The 19,417-nt window shown below is 39.9% G+C and overlaps 1 protein-coding gene across 9 annotated transcripts in view; it reads right to left on the reverse strand.

Annotated features, from left to right (window-relative positions):
• The window catches only part of erbin (erbb2 interacting protein), a 117,597-nt gene extending 99,331 nt beyond the window's left edge, over nucleotides 1-18,266 (reverse strand). For 4 of the 9 annotated variants that reach the window (XR_009807799.1, XR_009807798.1, XR_009807797.1 and 1 more), the window contains exon 1: nucleotides 17,464-18,265. The gene's annotated coding sequence lies outside the window, so the exon portion shown is untranslated. Of the gene's footprint in view, nucleotides 1-17,463 lie in introns of all 9 variants that reach the window. The other 5 variants (XR_009807796.1, XM_061908168.1, XM_061908169.1 and 2 more) reach the window with 4 other exon arrangements.
• Between the last annotated feature and the right edge of the window lie 1,151 nt (nucleotides 18,267-19,417).

The raw sequence follows: 19,417 nt of genomic DNA on the forward strand, positions 1-19,417 counted from the left end.
GTTTTATTTTCAAATTTATTATTAGCCTTTGGAAAAAAATTGTTATTTACCTCAGAAGATTGCAAATAGAAAAAAAAGGCATAACATTTTTATTGAAATTTTATTTGATATGCCATTGACATTTTTTTAATTATTATTTGAAACTGGATTTTGCATGTCACTAAAGTTATATATAAGCCTTGCTTGTTCAATATTTAATGCAAAACTTGTTTGGGTCCCAATTAAAAGGTTAATTTGTTCAACCTTGTTCCGTTTAAAATTTTGGCCCACTCTGTATTTGAGTTTGACACCCCTGAAAGAAGCCGACGTCTCTCGCTAGCTCAACACACTAAAGAAGCCTACGTCTCCCGCTAGCTCAACACACTAAATAAGCCTACGTCTATCGCTAACTCAACCCACTAAAGAAGCCTACGTCTCCCGCTAGCTCAACACACTAAAGAAGCCTACGTCTCCCGCTAGCTCAACACACTAAAGAAGCCTACGTCTATCGCTAACTCAACACACTAAAGAAGCCTACGTCTCTCGCTAGCTCAACACACTAAAGAAGCCTACGTCTCTCGCTAGCTCAACACACTAAAGAACCAGACATCTCTCGCTAGCTCAACACACTAAAGTAGCAGACATCTCTCGCTAGTTCAACACACTAAAGTAGCCTACGTCTCTCACTAGCTCAACACACTAAAGAAGCCTATGTCTCTCACTAGCTCAACACACTAAAAAAGCAGACATCTCTCGCTAGCTAACACTAAAAAAGATGACGGCGCTCGCTTTCTAAAATCACTAAAGAAGCAGAAGCCTCTCGCTAGCTCATCACATTTAAGAAGCAGACGTCTCACTTTCACTTTTCCTTACCTTCCTTACAATCATCCAATCACCAGTCAAGACTAAGCCTATAAACACATTCATAGTCTCACAGACCATGGGAAATTATAGAACTATTTTTATAAATACACAATTAACTAATAGGCTGCTAGACAATCACTCCAGTGTGAGTGTGAATGGATACTTGGATCTCACACGTAGGTGTAAAAATACAAAAAACTAACTGTTTAAGAAATCAGACAAATTTTGTGCATGGAAATAAGTGTTATGAGTGCTGCAGTTGGCGTGTAAGAACAATAATAAGTTTAAAAAGTGTGTCAGACATTGTGTTCTTCTGACGGGACACTAGATTACTTACAAGAAGGACCGATAGCTTCTTTTTTCGGCTCTGAGTACTATAGCTTACGCTTACACCTGTGCCACCAAGGATATGAGTTTCGGTGCCCATCCCTAAAAAAGCGTGGAAAGTAAACAGTGACTACAATACACTAAATTATCCAGATTTTTCAAATAGTTTGGCCTTTTGTACGTATATGTGAAGTCCCAGTGTCCATGCACACTCTCCAAAGCTATGTCTACACTAAGCCGGATAACCCCTTAAACGAATAGTTATTTAGCCTAAGCCTCGTTTTAGCCACACTAAAATAAACGTTTAAGGTTCCCCTCCTCGGACAATTTTTTACACGGTAAGTGGGCAGTCAATTTCTTGAATCTCCGGCTCCCAGGTTTGTATGGACTCATTGATTGTTTACAAACTGAGTTTGGAGAGGAAGTGACGCCAGAAAGACCGCGCCACACACAAGAAGTGAAATCAAAAAGAATGCGCCACAGCCAGCTTCATAACAACCTGTTCGGTAAATCGGCGGCAACCACTAAAAAGATGAAGGCGAATCATCCAGACAATGCCAGTGGTTCTCCTTCTTGTACATGTACAGGCGCTTTTGGGCAATTGCAGCTATTTCGGATACAACACATCTCAGACGGCAGCATAGGAATGTTGAGCGACGGTTTTGGATGAGCCCTGGAAGATCTGCAGCATGGTTGGATATATTTGTCACAGAGTGTGTTGTGTCAGAAGAACGGTAAGAGAACTATCGAATGTCCAGGTCAGCTGTGATTCTACTTAGTGAAAAACTTTGTCCATTTGTCGAAGGAGAGACCACAATGCGGGCTCCCGTGGACAAGAGAAGACTATGAAAAATAGCAAATGCATTAGGTCTGGCAAGGTACACTATCACTTATTGTCCGCGATGTATGTCAAACGATTACTCAACGTCTAGTTTTGTACTCCGTAACTATTATGAAGCCATGAAGTGGTTGTGGACGTCAAGTACGACCACCAATTTCACCCTACAAGTGTCCTGTTGTTGGTTTTGTAAAATGTTCTTTATCACATTGTTTACTTTCAAACGTCCGTTAAACATATGATTCATGTATGATGGCTCAGGTGTGAGTCACTTCAATAGTCTAACAGCTGATGATAGTGAGGCAAGCAAGGTTTACTTTTAAAAGAAATGTGGCAATAGTCTACATTGAAACATAGGGTAAGGATGCACTTCCAGGTCAGAGGTGACTATGACGTGCACATTTTTTTCCACGCATGGATACTAGGTCGCGTTGCCCCAGCGGACGGAAGGGGTCTTAAACGGTGGAATTTACCTTGGCTAACCTTGTCTGACTTAGTTTAGAAGGGGCCAAATACAACTGTTGGTCATACAGAGTGTACCTTTCGTACACTCAGGCAGGGGGCGCTTATTTCCTCGCAGCGCGGAGAAATATATTGCTTTCACGGGTGACCTCTAAAGTCACACCAAAACACAAGACATCCTCACAAATCGGGAGTCTGTTTGTTGTACGTGATGTATGCTGTAATATTGGCACTAATTACAAATATTATTTCTCCAATGGCTGTGATGTTGAATAGCAGACAGCATCCAGAAATGTTCTGAGATTGCGCCATGAACATGACACACTACTACCAAGGAGGTCCTCTGGGAGTCTCTGGATGCGGGTCTGAAGCAAAGACTGGAGGTGGAGAGTTGTTTTAAAGGAATTTTTGGACAGAGAATGGACAGAAAACGTTCAAATGTCTAACACCATTCGAAAGGTTTTGTAGATTGGTGGAAGAAGTTTTAAGTCCATAGGAAAAGAAAGTTCGAGACCAGAGACCGCTTCAGATGACGGTTGTTACTGGTCTGTCCAAGCTTGCCAGTTGTGCGAAATAACAGAGTTATTACTAGGGATGATGTTCAAAAACCGGTTCTCCCAATGCTTCGATAAGAAAAGAACCGATTCCATGGATTTTAATTCCATTTTGAAAACCGGTTCCCGTTACACCGTATTTTCGCGACCATAGGGCGCACCGTATTAAGTATAAGTTACTTTCACCCTTTAATGTCCGCATGCTGTCCTCAGTCACATCCGCCTTTCCTCCGTATAAACAGCGTGCCGGCCCAGTCACATAACATCTACGGCTTTTGGAACTCACACACAAAGACCTATCTGGATTCGATAAGGAATCGGTTCGATAAGAGGTTTCGATAATGGCATCGACATCGATAAATTCTGAACGAACATCATCCCTAGTTATTGCTAATCAATTTGGAGTGCACAAATGCAGCGTGAAGAGGTTTGTGTATGCTTTATTCTTTGCCTTGTGATATACCTGCATTATTCTCTTCCCTTTTACTCCTATTTGTTCTGAAGTCAGAATGAAGCCAGCATTCTGTTTCCTTTGCTACCTTTTCAAATAAATCTTAATTTTTTTCTCTCTCTCTCCAATCTATGTATTATAAAATGTTCCGTTCTTTTATTTTGTGAAGCAAATATAAAGTCCCCTCTTGCAGTTGTAGCTAAATTTTGATCGAATGGGATCCACTGTGGGTTATAATACCGCTCGTTGAGACTGGCGGATGTACGATACAAAGGTTCCCCTACGGCAGCACAGACCAACTGGAGAGATCTGGTTTTCAATTGCATAATCAAGGTGTGTTAGTCACACTTTTTCAGAAACAAGAATGATCAGATTAAGGTGTTTCCATTGGTTGTAGGATGCTTATTTTGAGGAATCAGACTAATTCAATGCACGGAAACATAATCGCTGAAGTGCAGGAATGTGAGCACCCTTTGGCAAAAAAGAGGAACATTTCTATCAGTATTAGGTTCTGCCACACAAATCCCAAAATACATTTTTGAAAATCAAGACTACATTTCCTACACTATATTTTACCTTTAGATGTATTCTCATCTACCAAACTCTTTTAGCTGTCTTTTTGACACTTACTGACCCAAGTAATGTACAACATATTCTTTTGTTTTTTTAAGAAGATAATTAACTTTAAAAGTTAACATTATTATCATTGAAAATGAAATGTGCAATTCTCTAAAATGCATGCAAAGAACTCAGAAAATGTTTCCCTTTTGACAACTTTAACCTGTAGCCACTGCCCCTAGTGTAATAAACTTCACCTGTTATGACTTCTGTTTACGATCTGTCACGTCAAAAATATGGCTTCTTGCTGGCAACTAATAGGTATTCTAGAAAATGTTCCCAAACTGAGGTATGTGTACTACTAATGGTACGCTGGCTCCATCTACTTAATTAAATATCCATACACAGTGTTACTGTTCAGACTGTGTAATGTTACAGTGGCCAAAAATATTAAATATACTTGTAAAATAAAGTATCTGCCTTGTTTTTAATTAACATTTAAGCTTACAATGTTACTCTATTTTAATGTTGGCCATTATAGTGGTACTTGGACAGTCAAGTGTTTTCTGAGCTGGTTCTTGGTGAAAAAAGTTTGAGAACCACTGCATTAGGACTAAAACTGGTTCGGAACCAGCAGTGTTAAGAATGTAATCATCCAAATTTGACCAGCAGCAAAGAAGACAGCAGTCAACATTATGGCTTGGAGAACAAAAGGAGGTGACAACAAGTAAGCTAGCTAGATGGGTAGCTAAGTTGCAAGATTGTTCCGATGATCCTGATCGTCTCCCTGTCTTACATCTCAATGCGGCGTTTAGGCAAGACAAACAGCAGGTACCCACGACCGAGGCAAGCGTTCAACACATTTTTTTTGTTACGTGGGGGTATTCAAACTATTTTGTACTGGTAGTAGTCGATCCACAGCGATCGTTCTGCCACACAATACCTCAATGCTAACGAGGGGAAATTATACTTCAACGACTATCGTTGGCTTTGATAGTTAGGATTGCTCATTTGCATTAAAAAAAGTTGTTTTTCCTCACTATGACTGGGCGATGGTATTCTTGCGCAGGTACAACCTCCTGGTTTTTTAAAGTATAAATATTTGGGGTTTTGGCTCCATTCGCTTGACTAGATCTGACCAATCTAAGTCTATGAGGACAAACTAATGAAGCCTACTCAGATGAGCGGCAAAACGACTTCTAAGACAAACCAAACAGTCCAGTTGCGATCGATTGAATACACTGAATGAGAAGGACCTTGATGAATGAGAACTTTCATAGAGGGCTGAGCGATATGGCCTTTTTTAGTATCTCGATATTTTTAGGCCATATCACGATATAAATCTTGATATTTTGCCTAGATAGATAGATAGATAGATAGATAGATAGATAGATAGATAGATAGATCTTTATTGATTCAGGAGAGTTCCTTCAGGAAAATTAAAAGTATGTTGATTCTATGTGTCTACATTAAAACATTATTGTTCATACTGCATTAAAATATATGCTCATTTCAAACTTCCATGCAGAGAGGGAAATCACAACTAAGTCAATTGACCAAAACTGTATTTATTACACAGTTACTAAGCAGTGGAAAAAACATTCATGTCATTTCAAAACAGAAAGTGCAAGATTGTCAGAGACATTTTAAAACTTTTGTGCATGACGTCACGAACATGACATATCAAAACAACACGAAAGTGCACTTTTTGTACAGAACGCAATACAATAGTTAAAAACAAATAAAGTGCACTTTTGTAAATGATCTCACAAGATATTTCAATAACTGTCAAATAAAAATGAGCTGCATAATAGGAGATCCAGTAGTGTATGTTCTTTCCTTCTGTTGTTGACTATTTTTTTCATACGGTGTTGATGTGGAAATTATTGTCTCTGCATTTTGTTTGTGTGGCACCGAACGGAGATGTTGACATGCAGCGTATCAGGCACTCTTCATTCTCTAGCAGGTGACTTTTCAAATGATGCTACATTTTAGCAGTAATACTACTTTTTGTAGCAATGGTTTTGCCCCACACTTGACAAATTACGGTTGTCTGTTTGACATATTCCCACTTGAAGCCAAACCACCGCCAGACGATGGACCCACTGCTGTTTTCTTGGGAATTGAAATGAAATGAATTATATTTATATAGCGCTTTTTCTCTAGTGACTCAAAGCGCTTTACATAGTGAAACCCAATATCTAAGTTATATTTAAACCAGTGTGGGTGGCACAGGGAGCAGGTGGGTAAAGTGTCTTGCCCGAGGACACAACGGCAGTGACTAGGATGGCGGAGGCGGCGATCGAACCTGCAACCCTCAAGTTGCTGGCACGGCCGCTCTACCAACCGAGTTATACCGCCCCAATTAATTTTATCCTTCATTTGTTACCAGATTCGCACCTTCTTTCTATCGTATTACCACTCGCACACAGCTAACGCTACCCATGGAGCTACCTCTCTGCTCCGCGAGGGCGTATGTAAGAGGTGTGCTTGTTTTACATCTCTGTGAGAAGCAGAGACAACAAAGAGTGAGAAGAGCCTGTAGTGTAATGCCCGCAGCTAAAAGCAACTGCGTATTCTTGAATATCACAAAACAGTCATTTTCTAATCACACAGATACTAACCTGCGATATATCAAGTATATCGATATATCGCCCAGCCCTAATTGATAGACATTTTGTTTACATCGTAATATTGTTGAAATTTCATTAAAAAAGGGGAGAGCTATTTTGACAAAAAAAAAATGTTTCAACACCGATTTCTGCATTTTCACAGAAATCTCACATGGTTGGAAGTGAAACATCAGATAGAGCCTGAAGTGAAACATCAGACAGAGCCTGTTTTATCATGTCACCTTGCATTTTTCATATCTGATCACTTGACTTCTTTCCATACGTCACAGAGGAAGCAACACCAGCAATGTGCACTTTTAATGGTTTGAAAGGAAGAGTAGGCATGAATTCACAATATCATCATAGCTTAATGCAGTGCTTTTACATTATTTTCTGTCACAGCCCCAACCCCAGGAAGAAGAAAATACTTTGACCCCCCCCCACTCTTTACCATGACTATAAATAGTATAATTTGCCTATGAAATTGTTATATATATATATATATATATATATATATATATATATATATATATATATATATATATATATATATAATTATTTAACATTAATTGAAAAAACAACACACCGGTCTTTCCCTGTCTCCCACCGTAGTTACAGTGAAGCCAAGTGCTACATTTACTTCTTCATATTGTGGTACAGCAAAAAACGCATGTTCAAGGTTAATACCCCCCTTGGCATTGCACCGGCCCCACTATTTGAGAAAGCCGGCCCTAATGTATCAATCCATCCATCTTCCACCGCTTGTCCCTCTCGGGGTCGCGGCAAGTCACCACCTTATTGCAGGGCCAACCAACACAGATATAAAAAATGTACACTCAATTTAGACACTAGGGCCAATTTAGTGTAATATCTAATAATAGCGTAACAATATACATCATCAAATGAATATTGATTTTTTAGGAAATGCAAAAGAGATTAAAAAGGAGCTGGGTGGACCAACAACACATGTCGCATAAAAAACATGTGACATGCTCTCTCTTATATATCAACTATGTTCTGCTTGTTTTAGGAGTATTTGACTGTCTTGGGCTTGGACGACACAGGTAGTCGTTACTGCAGAAGCCTTTGGTGCAAAAAACTACTATCTTGTATTGGAGATAACATGTTGTAAACCATCAAACAGGAGACGAGGAAGATAAGTGGGCTCGGTAAACAAATAGTGTATAGCAGTTGTCACCAGTGTTCTGAAAATTACTTAAAAAAAAAAAAAAATTATAGTTACTTGTTACTTTACCCCCAAATTTTTTTATTTACTGACAGAATTACTCTTAAATGTAATGTAATTAATTAATAGGGAAAGCAATTTATACGTTACTTTCGTGACGTGCGTCATCGAGGGTTTCAACTGGGGTGTTTTTATCTTTAGCAATTAGCAGCGCACTTCGTCAGCTTTGACGCCAGCTCTTTTGAATCTTTTCACCGGATTGTGGTACCAATTTACCGCTGCTTGATAAAGAGATTGAATGTGATCGGATTAGGGGTGTAACGACACGTGCATTTGTATTGAACTGTTTTGGTACGGGGGTTTTCGGTTCGGTGGTGTACCGAACGAGTACACATGCTAGCAGCGATCGGGCTAGGACAACATGTAAAAGCCAGAGCTTGAATACCCTCCTGCCTCGTTAAAATCTCCCGTTTGGGAACACTTTGGCTGCGCGATACAACAATGGAGGACGGAGGTTTGCCGACATTCGTCAGCAGCTGCTTGTGACAACATGCGCAGGGGAGACACTCCTCCAGGGCTGATGTATTCTCGGGGGCAACACCTTTCACTCTACCCGGCAGTGGGTCTCCACAGCTCCGGACTCCAGGGAAAATGAAGAGTCCGGCGATTAGTTGCAAATGGTGGCTTTATTGAGGTCTCGCACGTAGCCAATCCAACAAAACACTAGCCAGTCCCCGCACTCACTACCGCTCCCTCACCTCTCACCCACACACTCACTGACGTCACATGTCACATATTAAAGGGCCAAACCAACACACATATGCTAGTCTCATAACACATGCTAACCCATTTGAAGTGTCACCACCGCATTCAGGCAGCCTCTCCTCTGCGAGTCAGGCAGGGCTAACGCAATAACAAATGTTTTTATAGCAACAAATTTAAGTCCATATTGCATTAAAAACTAAATTTTGACCCAGTTCTATGATGGAACATGCCAAGTTAGCCAGGTTGGGGGGGAAAAGAAAAGTTAATCTGATCCTGAGTTGACTTGAAACTGTTTAATGTTGCACTTTTTATATTTAGAAGAAAAGTTTTGTTATTTTATTTACAACTTGAGGCAGTTTAATGTTGATTAACGTGGACCCTGACTTAAACAAGTTGAAAACTTGTTGGGGTGTTACCTTTTAGTGGTCAATTGTACGGAATATGTACTGTACTGTGCAATCTACTCATAAAAGTCTCAATCAATCAATCAAAAAAAGCACCTTGTATGTAGAAAGGTTTTGTTAAGAAACCATTCCGAGCCTTATCTTATTTGGTTTTTATTTTGTATATGTTGACCACATTAACCCTGGCAATGGACCCTGTGTGTATATGTATGTTATGCCTTTGTTAACAAATTTGGTAAATAAATAACCAAACAATGTATATTTTGTTGTTTTCTTACTGTACCGAAAATGAACCGCATCGTGACCTCTAAACCGAGGTATGCACCGAACCGAAATTTTTGTGTACCGTTACACCCCTAGCTCTGATCGCTGTTATATCTTCTTGTCAACAAAGAAGGTATATTTTGGATGGTAAATTTATCACTTTAATTATTGATTTGTTTTTCAATAATTCCCATCGTGTACATGTGAGTAGGTTTGTTGTCTGCTGTGTCACAGTGTGATGGTGCCTCCTCCCATTTCATATCAAGTTCATTATAGGGCGGTGCTGCTTGTTGCTTTCACAGGTAAAAAGATATTTCCTGCATTGAACTTGCTGCACTTATGATGCTGTCTTGTCGTCGACATAAAAGCACGTCAAAAGTAGCGTGCCACGTTACATCAAGCTATCACTAATAGTGCTGTATTGCACCTAAAAGTAATGAGATTAGTTGTTTGATGTTACAAAATTCATGATGCGTTGCAACAGTCAGCCTAAATGTATTGTTGAAACTAGATTTTTGTGCACGTCATGCAACGCATGTTTGCGAGACGAGCAAATGTAGTGTGCAGTCATGCTCGGAGGGGGTTGTGACCGCGATCTGGCTGAAGAGGGAGAGGCAAGGCATGCGGGCGTGTTTAGGGGTTATAAAGCCTGTTAGCTGGTCACTTTCCGGGTAGTGTTGTCACTGATGTCATAATACCGAATTTTTTTCTCTAATATTTTTCACGATGACCAGTAGAGCACCAAAGATCGAATGGTCGATCGCAATCGACAGGTTGGCTTCTTTGGCTGCAGCTATTGATTATTTTCACAATTGCGAAATTAGCTTATTCGAATAATGGAGTAATTAGGTAAAACACTTTATAGTCTCAATGCCTAGTTGAGGGAAAATAGTTGACACAAACAAAATTTCTGCTTGCCATAACCTTCATTCGTTTTTGAGTTTTTTTATGTTTCATTTTAAAAACCAATGAAGACAAAAGCTAAGCACGACCCCAACAGTCACCTTAAAACCGAGGTACGAATTTAACTGGGATTATGGCTAGATCTGGACCCATAATATATACATATTTTTGGGGGTAAATTTAGAAGAAACAGGAAGTTGCGACGCAAGGTAGGTTGCATGAACAAGAGGCACCTGCGCTCTGGTAACCTAGCAAAACAGGAAGTGATCAGTGAGCAATGGGATGGATACGCTATACAGCCAATCACGTAACAATGTCAAGTAGAGGTGGGAATCTTTGGCCACCCCATGATTCGTTTATGATTTAAGAGCTACGATTCAATAAAAAAAAATTGATTGTTGTTGCACCTTAGATTTATGTATATCGATAGTTTTACATTTATTTTCGTTTCACCAAATAAGCGTTCATCACTTGCTACTTTTTAAAACGGTGCATTTGAAATAGGAAATTTCCCATTACATGTTAAATGCATGGAAATGTGTGCAAAACTGGAACATAAGTGCTCTATAAAAAATGAGCTGGTCGGATCTCTCTGTGATTAGGCTCGGTGTAGTCAGCCAAATGTTTAAACTGTCTGAATCACTTTATTTACAGTAAATAAATTGATTGATTATTGACGTTTTCTAATCAGTTATAATTGTCCATGTCCAAATTACGATGCATTTGAAAAACTATTACTCCCCCCACCTCTAGTATCAAGTTTGATTACACCATCTTGTCGTCTCGCTTTTGATTGTTTTCATGGAATAAGAAGAGAAATACTTAATTGTTGATTAAACAGAAAACGTCACCTCAACACTGTGGCAAGTTTCTGGAATGTTTTAAAAAACGGACCTCTTTTCTTTTTAACCCTCGTCTTTTCCCTGTTCGGGTATTAGGAAATAACAGGTAGGAACTAAAGTGCAGGACTGTATAAATTAAATAAATTAGACAACAAATGTGCTATTTTAAAATAATAGTAATGTTGTCCAATCAAATGTAGATAGTAATTATTGCATAACAAATTCCTTTCCATACTTAAAGAATAACGGACCAAATGTCATGTTGCACTAAACCTGCAACATTTTTTGTCAAGTTTCTCTTTGTTTACATGTTCACACTTTGCACTATTATGCTACACATGATTAAACACTTCATAAAATACTCCATATTTTTGCACCTTCATTTTTAAAGTTCAATGTTAAGTGATTAACAGGATTTTAGAATTTGGTTTAAACTGATTGTTATTGTGTTGACATTTCCTTTCTTTTCCTTGATAGCTAGGGGGTTTATAATCAAAGGAAGGTTACATTTTAGATACAAATTGATATTAATTTTTATTATATTTATATTAAAAATAATTTTTCTCCAGGTCCTGTTTTTGATAAGTCATTAAAAATATAAATATTTTTTGATTATTGACCAAAATAAAATACTTATGCCCTGCGATGACGTGGCGACTTGTCCAGGGTGTACCCTGCCTTTCGCTCGATTGTAGCTGAGATAGGCGCCAGCGCCCCCCGCAACCCCAAAAGGGAATAAGCGGTAGAAATGGATGGATGGATGGATAAAATACTTATATCTTGATAGTATTTAGCCCCAATTATGGCATACAATTACACCCCTAATAATTCTTGCTATTAATTGAATAAAAGATGCCAAAGAGGTCTCACACAGCTGCCATATTTTGTGAAAAATGCTGCAAAATAATGAAGATCAGCTGGTGTCCAGATGACATTCTGCTGACATAGAACGACCATCAGACTGGACATTTCTGTCCCTGTGGACATTCTTCTCATGTTTATGGACCATATCCGCATACCATCGAGCTCCTTCTTTGGCCCGGGTCAGGGGTTAATTCAACCGGATCAACCTTGGATCTGGACACCCGGACTGGAGGAGGACCCGGGTCGCGTACAAAACTTGTCGACACCGCCTGTCACCCCGAGGGGACGGGGTACGGGGGGGGGGGACACCGAACATCCACAAAGGTCCATTTAAGGGAAATGTTTGTCTCTGCTCCATTTCCCAGCCAAATAACTAACAGGTTAGCAAACACAGACTTTTTAGATTAGCAATCTTAAAGGGATTAAAAGACATTAGTTGATCTGATGCAACGTAATTGTTAAAAAAAATAATAATAATAATAATCCTGCACAAGAAGGGAGATGGTGCCTCAGCAGCTGTGTGCTTTGGACTGGTGTTCTTAAAAGAGTGCTACTTCATAAAAAATGCAAACATCTGCATAATCAGATTTTTAACAACGCAAGTAATGGACCGATTTTGATGAAAATTTCAGAAAATGTCAGAATTAAGTTCTAAAACAAGTGCTTTTGTAGTTTGTATTATTATTAACGATCTTGTCAAAATACTTATCGTTGACATTCATTCTGTCATTATACAGTGTAGCACAAGGGTGTCAAACTCGCTTTTTTTGAGGGCTACATTCAACAGTGAATATATATAAACACACACACACACATACATACATGTACACATATACTGTATATATGTGTATGTGTATATACATATATGTGTATATACATACATATACATACATACATACACACACAAATATATGATATACATATATGTGATATACACACACAAACATATATACATACACACATATATATATATATATATATATATATGTGTATATATATAGGAATATATAGGAATTTTGTTACACAATTATCATAGATACATTTTTTATTAATTATCATATGTTTTACAAACTAACAGATAACTTGCTTTGAAGTCGTGAGTCAAGGTGACAAGCGGACATTAAAGTATGTTATTTTTAAATAAAGTGGCAGGCCACTTTAAATTGTGTGGTATGAAACATTAAATGGTGTGACAAGCCACAATTACTGACGTGGCGGCCCTGATCTGTGCCATGGGCTTTGGGTTTGACACCTGTGTTGTAAACGAACAATCAGCCACGCATTTTAGGGGTTAGTCAAGGTTTATACCGCTTTTGTTTAGGATTGTTTCCTGATATGAAAATTAATGCTAAATAATAATCCCAATATTGTAACATCATTAAAATTAATTGCTATCGATATTTTGTTCAAAGGAAACCTTTAGCGTTGATGCGCAAAGCACCAAATTGAGGACCATATTTGCATGTTATATTTGTGAATTCTGGGACAATATTGTCTAATTTCTGCACACACTGGCTTCCTGTGCACTTAAGATGTGACTTTAAAGTTTTACTACTTACGTATAAAATACTTCACGGTCTAGCTCCAGCGTATCTTGCCGATTGTAATGTAGCATATGTCCCGGCAAGAAATCCGCGTTCGAAGGACTCCGGCTTATTAGTGATTCCCAGAGCCAAAAAAAAGTCTGCGGGCTATAGAGCGTTTTCCGTTCGAACTCCAGTACTCTAGAATGCCCTCCCGGTAACAGTTAGAGATGATACCTCCGTAGAAGCACTTAAATCTCACCTTAAAACTCATTTGTATACTCTGGCCTTTAAATAGACTTCCTTTTTAGACCAGTTGATCTGCAGTTTCTTTTCTTTTTCAATTCTGACCCACTCTCCCTTGTGGAGGGTTTCCGGTCCGGTGGCCATGGATGAAGTACTGGCTGTCCAGAGTCGGGACCCAGAATGGACCGCTCGTCCAGAGTCGGGACCCAGGATGGACCGCTCGCCTGTGTATCGGATGGGGACATCTCTGCGCTGCTGATCCGCCTCCGCTTGGGATGGTTTCCTGCTGGCTCCACTATGGACAGGACTCTCGCTACTGTGTTGGATCCACTTTGGACTGGACTCTCACGGTTGTGTTGGATCCACTATGGCAGTGTTTTTCAACCTTTTTTGAGCCGAGGCACATTTTTTGCGTTGAAAAAATCCAAAGGCACACCACCAGCAGAAATAATTAAAAAATTAAACTTGATATTGACAGTAAAAAGTCGTCGGATATCACTTTAAAGCATAACCAAGCAATATAGCTCTTGTCTCAAAGTAGGTTTACTGTCACCACCTGTCACATCACACCCTGACTTATTTGTACTTTTTTGCTGTTTTCCTGTGTGTAGTGTTTTACTTCTTGTCTTGCGCTCCTATTTTGGTGGCTTTTCCTGTTTTGTTGGTATTTTCTTGTAGCAGTTTCATGTCTTCCTTTAAGCGATATTCCCCGCACCTGCTTTGTTTTAGCAAACAAAAATATTTCAGTTGTTTTTATCCTTCTTTATGGGGACATTGTGGATTGTCATGTCATGTCATGTACGGATGTACTTTGTGGACGGCGTCTGCTCCACACGCTGTAAGTCTTTGCTGTTGTCCAGCGTTCTTTTTTTTTTATTTTGTCGTCTGTTCAGTTGTAATTTTGTTGTGCATAGCCTTCCCTGAACTTCAATGCACTCACCTTTTGCTTTTGTTTTTCAGTTAAAGCATTAGATACCCTTTTACCTGCAAGCTGCCTCCCGCTCAGTTGTTTTTATCCTTCTTTATGGGGACATTGTGGATTGTCATGTCATGTACGGATGTACTTTGTGGACGCCGTCTGCTCCACACGCTGTAAGTCTTTGCTGTCGTCCAGCGTTCTGTTTTTTTTATCATTTTGTCATCTGTTCAGTTGTTCAGCCTTCCCTGAACTTCAATGCACTCACCTTCTGCTTTTGTGTTTCGGTTTAAGCATTAGATACCTTTTTACCTGCACCCTGCCTCCCGCTGTCATCTGCATATTGTGATAACGACAAAGCAATTAGCTACCTGCGGCCACCTACTGATATGGAAGAGTATTACACAATTACTCTGCTGAGCTCTAGACAGCACAGACACTCAACAACAACACATTTGCAGATTATAATTACTGGTTTGCAAAAAATAAATTTAACCCAAATAGGTGAAATGACATCATCTCCCACGGCACACCAGACTGTATATCACGGCACACTAATGTGCCGCGGCACAGTGGTTGAAAAACACTGCACTATGGATTGAACTTTCACAGTATCATGTTAGACCCACTCGACATCCATTGCTTTCGGTCTCCTGGGGGGTGGGGGGGTTGGCCCACATATGCGGTCCTCTCCAAGGTTTCTCATAGTCTTCATTGTCACTGTCACCGACGTCCCGCTGGGGTGAGTTTTCCTTGCCCTTATGTGGGCCCTACCGAGGATGTCGTTGTGGTTTGTGCAGCCCTTTGAGACACTTGCGATTTAGGGCTATATAAATGAACATTGATTGATTGATAAAATAAAACAGGATTAAAAGCTGTGACAGCACACAATTTGTGCCTGAAATTTCACAAGTGATTCACAAAGACATAATAAAGGAAAAAAATAATGATATAGACTTGAATGTAGAAATATCGAGACGCCACTCGCTAGGTTTCCTGTTGGCTCCACTATGGACAGGACTCTCGCTACTGTGTTGGATCCACTATGGATTGAACTTTCACAGTATCATGTTAGACCCGCTCGACATCCATTGTTTTCGGTCCCCTCGATGGGGGTGGAGGGTGGAGGGGGTGTATCTCAGCTACAATCGGGTGGAAGGCGGGGTACACCCTGGACAAGTCGCCACCTCATCGCAGGGCCAACACAGATAGACAGACAACATTCACACTCACATTCACACACTAGGGCCAATTTAGTGTTGCCAATCAACCTATCCCCAGGTGCATGTTTTTGGAAGTGGGAGGAAGCCGGAGTACCCGGAGGGAACCCACGCATTCACGGGGAGAACATGCAAACTCCACACAGAAAGATCCCGAGCCTGGATTTGAACCCAGGACTGCAGGACCTTCGTATTGTGAGGCAGACGCACTAACCCCTCTGCCACCGTGATATATATAAATAAACATTGATTGATTGATTGTTTCCTGATATGAAAATTAATGCCAAAAAATAATCCCAATATTATAACATCATTAACATTAATTGCTATCGATATTTTTGTTCCAAGGAAACCTTTAGCGTTGACACGCATGCGCAAAGCGTCATATTGTGGACCATATTTACCGTATTTCCTTGAATAGCCGCCAGGCATGTAATATGAATTACTGCCGGGTCAAACTCTCTCCCCAAATTTATTAACGCATGCTTACTTTTACCGCCGGGTCAAAGTCGTGACGTCACGAGTGACGCTTCCCCCTGTCGTCATTTCCAAAATGGTGAGAGTCTTTTTTAATTTTGCTTATACTATGTGTAAACCAGGGGTCTTGTTCCACAGCCATACAGATCACACTGATGGTTGTGATATAAAACAACTTGTCTTTAACACTCTTACAAATATACGCCACACTCTGTGAACCCACACCAAACACATTTCTGGAGAACATCGGCTCTGTAACACATTATAAACGCAACATAAGAATTACCCAGAATTCCAATGCATCCATGACTTTTGGCTATATTATACACCCCACTAGCACCAAACCCCCCCCCCCCCCCCCCCTTCCCCGTGCGCCGGTTGAGGAGGGCGGAGTTGGAGGCGCGTATATAATAAAGCCAAGAGTCATGGATACATTGGAATTCTAGGTAATTCTTATGTTGCGTTCATAATGTGTTACAGAGCCAATGTTCCCCAGAAATGTGTTTGGTGTGGTTTCACAGAGTGTGGCGCATATTAGTAAGAGTGTTCAAGTTGTTTATATCACAACCATCAGTGTAAAAGGTAGAGCTGTTGACCAAGTATGCATTGCAATCTCGTATGAGAAACAGCGATATGCATGCGTCCGACCGGCACGCAGATAGGACGGTGTAAGGGTGGGCGCGATGACTTATTGTAGAGCAGTGGTCCCCAACCACCGGCCGCGGCCGCAGAAGAATTTTATATATTTAATTTTCCTTTTTTATATCACACTCAATTTTTAACTGCATGCCATTGGTAAGCGCAGGGGTGAGAAGAGGTTTTAAAATTATTAGCGCCTGTTTACTTTTACCGCATGCCTTGAATAAGTGCAGGAGTGAGAAGAGGTTTTAAATTATTAGCGCCCAGGCGGCTATTCGAGGAAATACGGTACTTGTAAATTGTGAATTCTGGGACAATATTGTCTAATTTCTGCACATAAAATCAAACAGGGTTAAAAGCTGTGACAGCACACACTTCGTGCCTGAAATTTCACAAGTGATTCACAAAGATATAATAAAGGGGAAAAAAAATAGAATGAAGACTTGAATGTAAAAATATCGGGACGCCACTCGCTAGGCTACGACTAGCCGTGTTAGCATTGTTAGCATAGCGAAGTTGCTTGGGGGGCCCCCCCCCACACATTTACGATAAGAAAAAAAAAAACTCACCTGGATGTTTTCGTAACGTCCGTTTGTCCACGACACAGGTGACCCGATCCCAGTCAAACTTGATGTGTAGAAGTGGACATTAGTCCGCTAAGAAGACAGTACTTCGCAGGGCTTTAAGCTAGGCTGGTAGCTAGCTAATGTAGCCCACTTAAAAGAGCGAGTTAAATTGGCCCAAAGAGCACATTTTCCAAAGAAAAGCGCTACTAAAGTGGCTTAATTCACATGAAAAATAAAACATCATAAAAAAAGACAGTGGTCAATAAGTTCCGGCTGATTAAGACTTAAATGTCAGAGGAGTTAAAGAAAATAAAAAAATCCAAAATGTCCTCAGCATTCAGTGAGGAAATACAAAAGATCCTCGACCGACTGGAAGCTTGTCGTCCAAAAAGCGACCCTCGTCCAGACCTTTATGCGTGTTCGCTCCTCCAACGCCCGGCTCATTTGTGTTTAACGTGCGGGGGCATGAAGAAAAACCCTTCCGCTTGCCTTTGACTCTACCAGACCCAGCGCTAGTTACACCAAGCCCCCGCCGAGAAGACTGCCTCCTCTGCCGGACACACTTCAACCAACAGCCCGCCTCAGGCTGGAGGTCTGCTCGCTTCGCTCCACTGCAGTACACCCGCCCCCGAAACTACTCCTTTTTTTTTTCTTCCTCAAGGTAAATATGCAAATATGAAAATGCAAAACACAGCTGAGCAGACAAAAAGGTCAATAAGTGAACGAAAACCATACATGTTTTACCGAGCACGGCGACTCATATAACCTTACTCGTTTTTTAAAACATTCCCTCAACAAAATAAGACAAAAACACTGAACATGAAACTATAAGTAATTGTGGAAAGGAACGTTTGGTATGTTAATGTCGCCCACGAGCTTTTAGAATACAACAGCGCCCCCTAAAGGATCACTTAACTCCTACAACAGGGGTTGGCAACCCGCGGCTCTAGAGCCAGACGCGGCTCTTTAGCGCCGCCCTAGTGGCTTCTGGAGCTTTTTCAAAAATGTATGAAAAATGGAAAAAAATTAGGAATAAATAAAAACAATTGTTTTAATATGGTTTCTGCAGGAGGACAAACATTGCTATAAAGCACACTATTTGTATTAAACATGCTTCACTAATTCAAGTTTTAGGTGAGCGCTGTTTTGTCCTAATTTTGATGGTCATTGAACTCACCTTAGTTTGTTTACATGTACAACTTTCTCCGACTTTCTAGGACGTGTTTTATGCCACTTCTTTTTCTGTCTCATTTTGTCCACCAAACCTCTCTGGAGCTTTTTAAAAAATGTATGAAAAATGGAAAAAAATGAGAGGAAAAAATTTATTTTTTTGTTTTAATATGCTTTCTGCAGGAGGACAAACACGATACAAACCTCCCTAATTGCTATAAAGCACATTATTTTTTATTAAACATGCTTCACTGATTCAAGTATATGGCGAGCGCTGTTTTGTCATACTATTTTTGATTGTCCTTGAACTCACCTTAGTTTGTTTACATGTACAACTTTCTCCAATTTTCTAGGATGTGTTTTATGCCACTTCTTTTTCTGTCTCATTTTGTCCACCAAACCTCTCTGGAGCTTTTTCAAAAATGTATGAAAAATGGAAAAAATGAGAGGAAAAAATACATTTTTTGTTTTAATATGGTTTCTGCAGGAGGACAAACATTGTTTTAAAGCACACTATTTGTATTAAACATGCTTCACTGATTCAAGTATTTGGCGAGCGCTGTTTTGTCCTACTAATTTTGACGGTCCTTGAACTCACCTTAGTTTGTTTACATGTACAACTGTCGCCGACTTTCTAGGACGTGTTTTATGCCACTTCTTTTTCTGTCTCATTTTGTCCACCAAACCTCTCTGGAGCTTTTTCAAAAATGTATGAAAAATTGAAAAAAATGAGAGGAAAAATTTAAATTTTTTGTTTTAATATGGTTTCTGCAGGAGGACAAACATG

The sequence above is a fragment of the Nerophis ophidion genome, linkage group LG08, assembly GCF_033978795.1.
Source record: "Nerophis ophidion isolate RoL-2023_Sa linkage group LG08, RoL_Noph_v1.0, whole genome shotgun sequence".
In the NCBI taxonomy this organism is placed as follows: domain Eukaryota; kingdom Metazoa; phylum Chordata; class Actinopteri; order Syngnathiformes; family Syngnathidae; genus Nerophis; species Nerophis ophidion.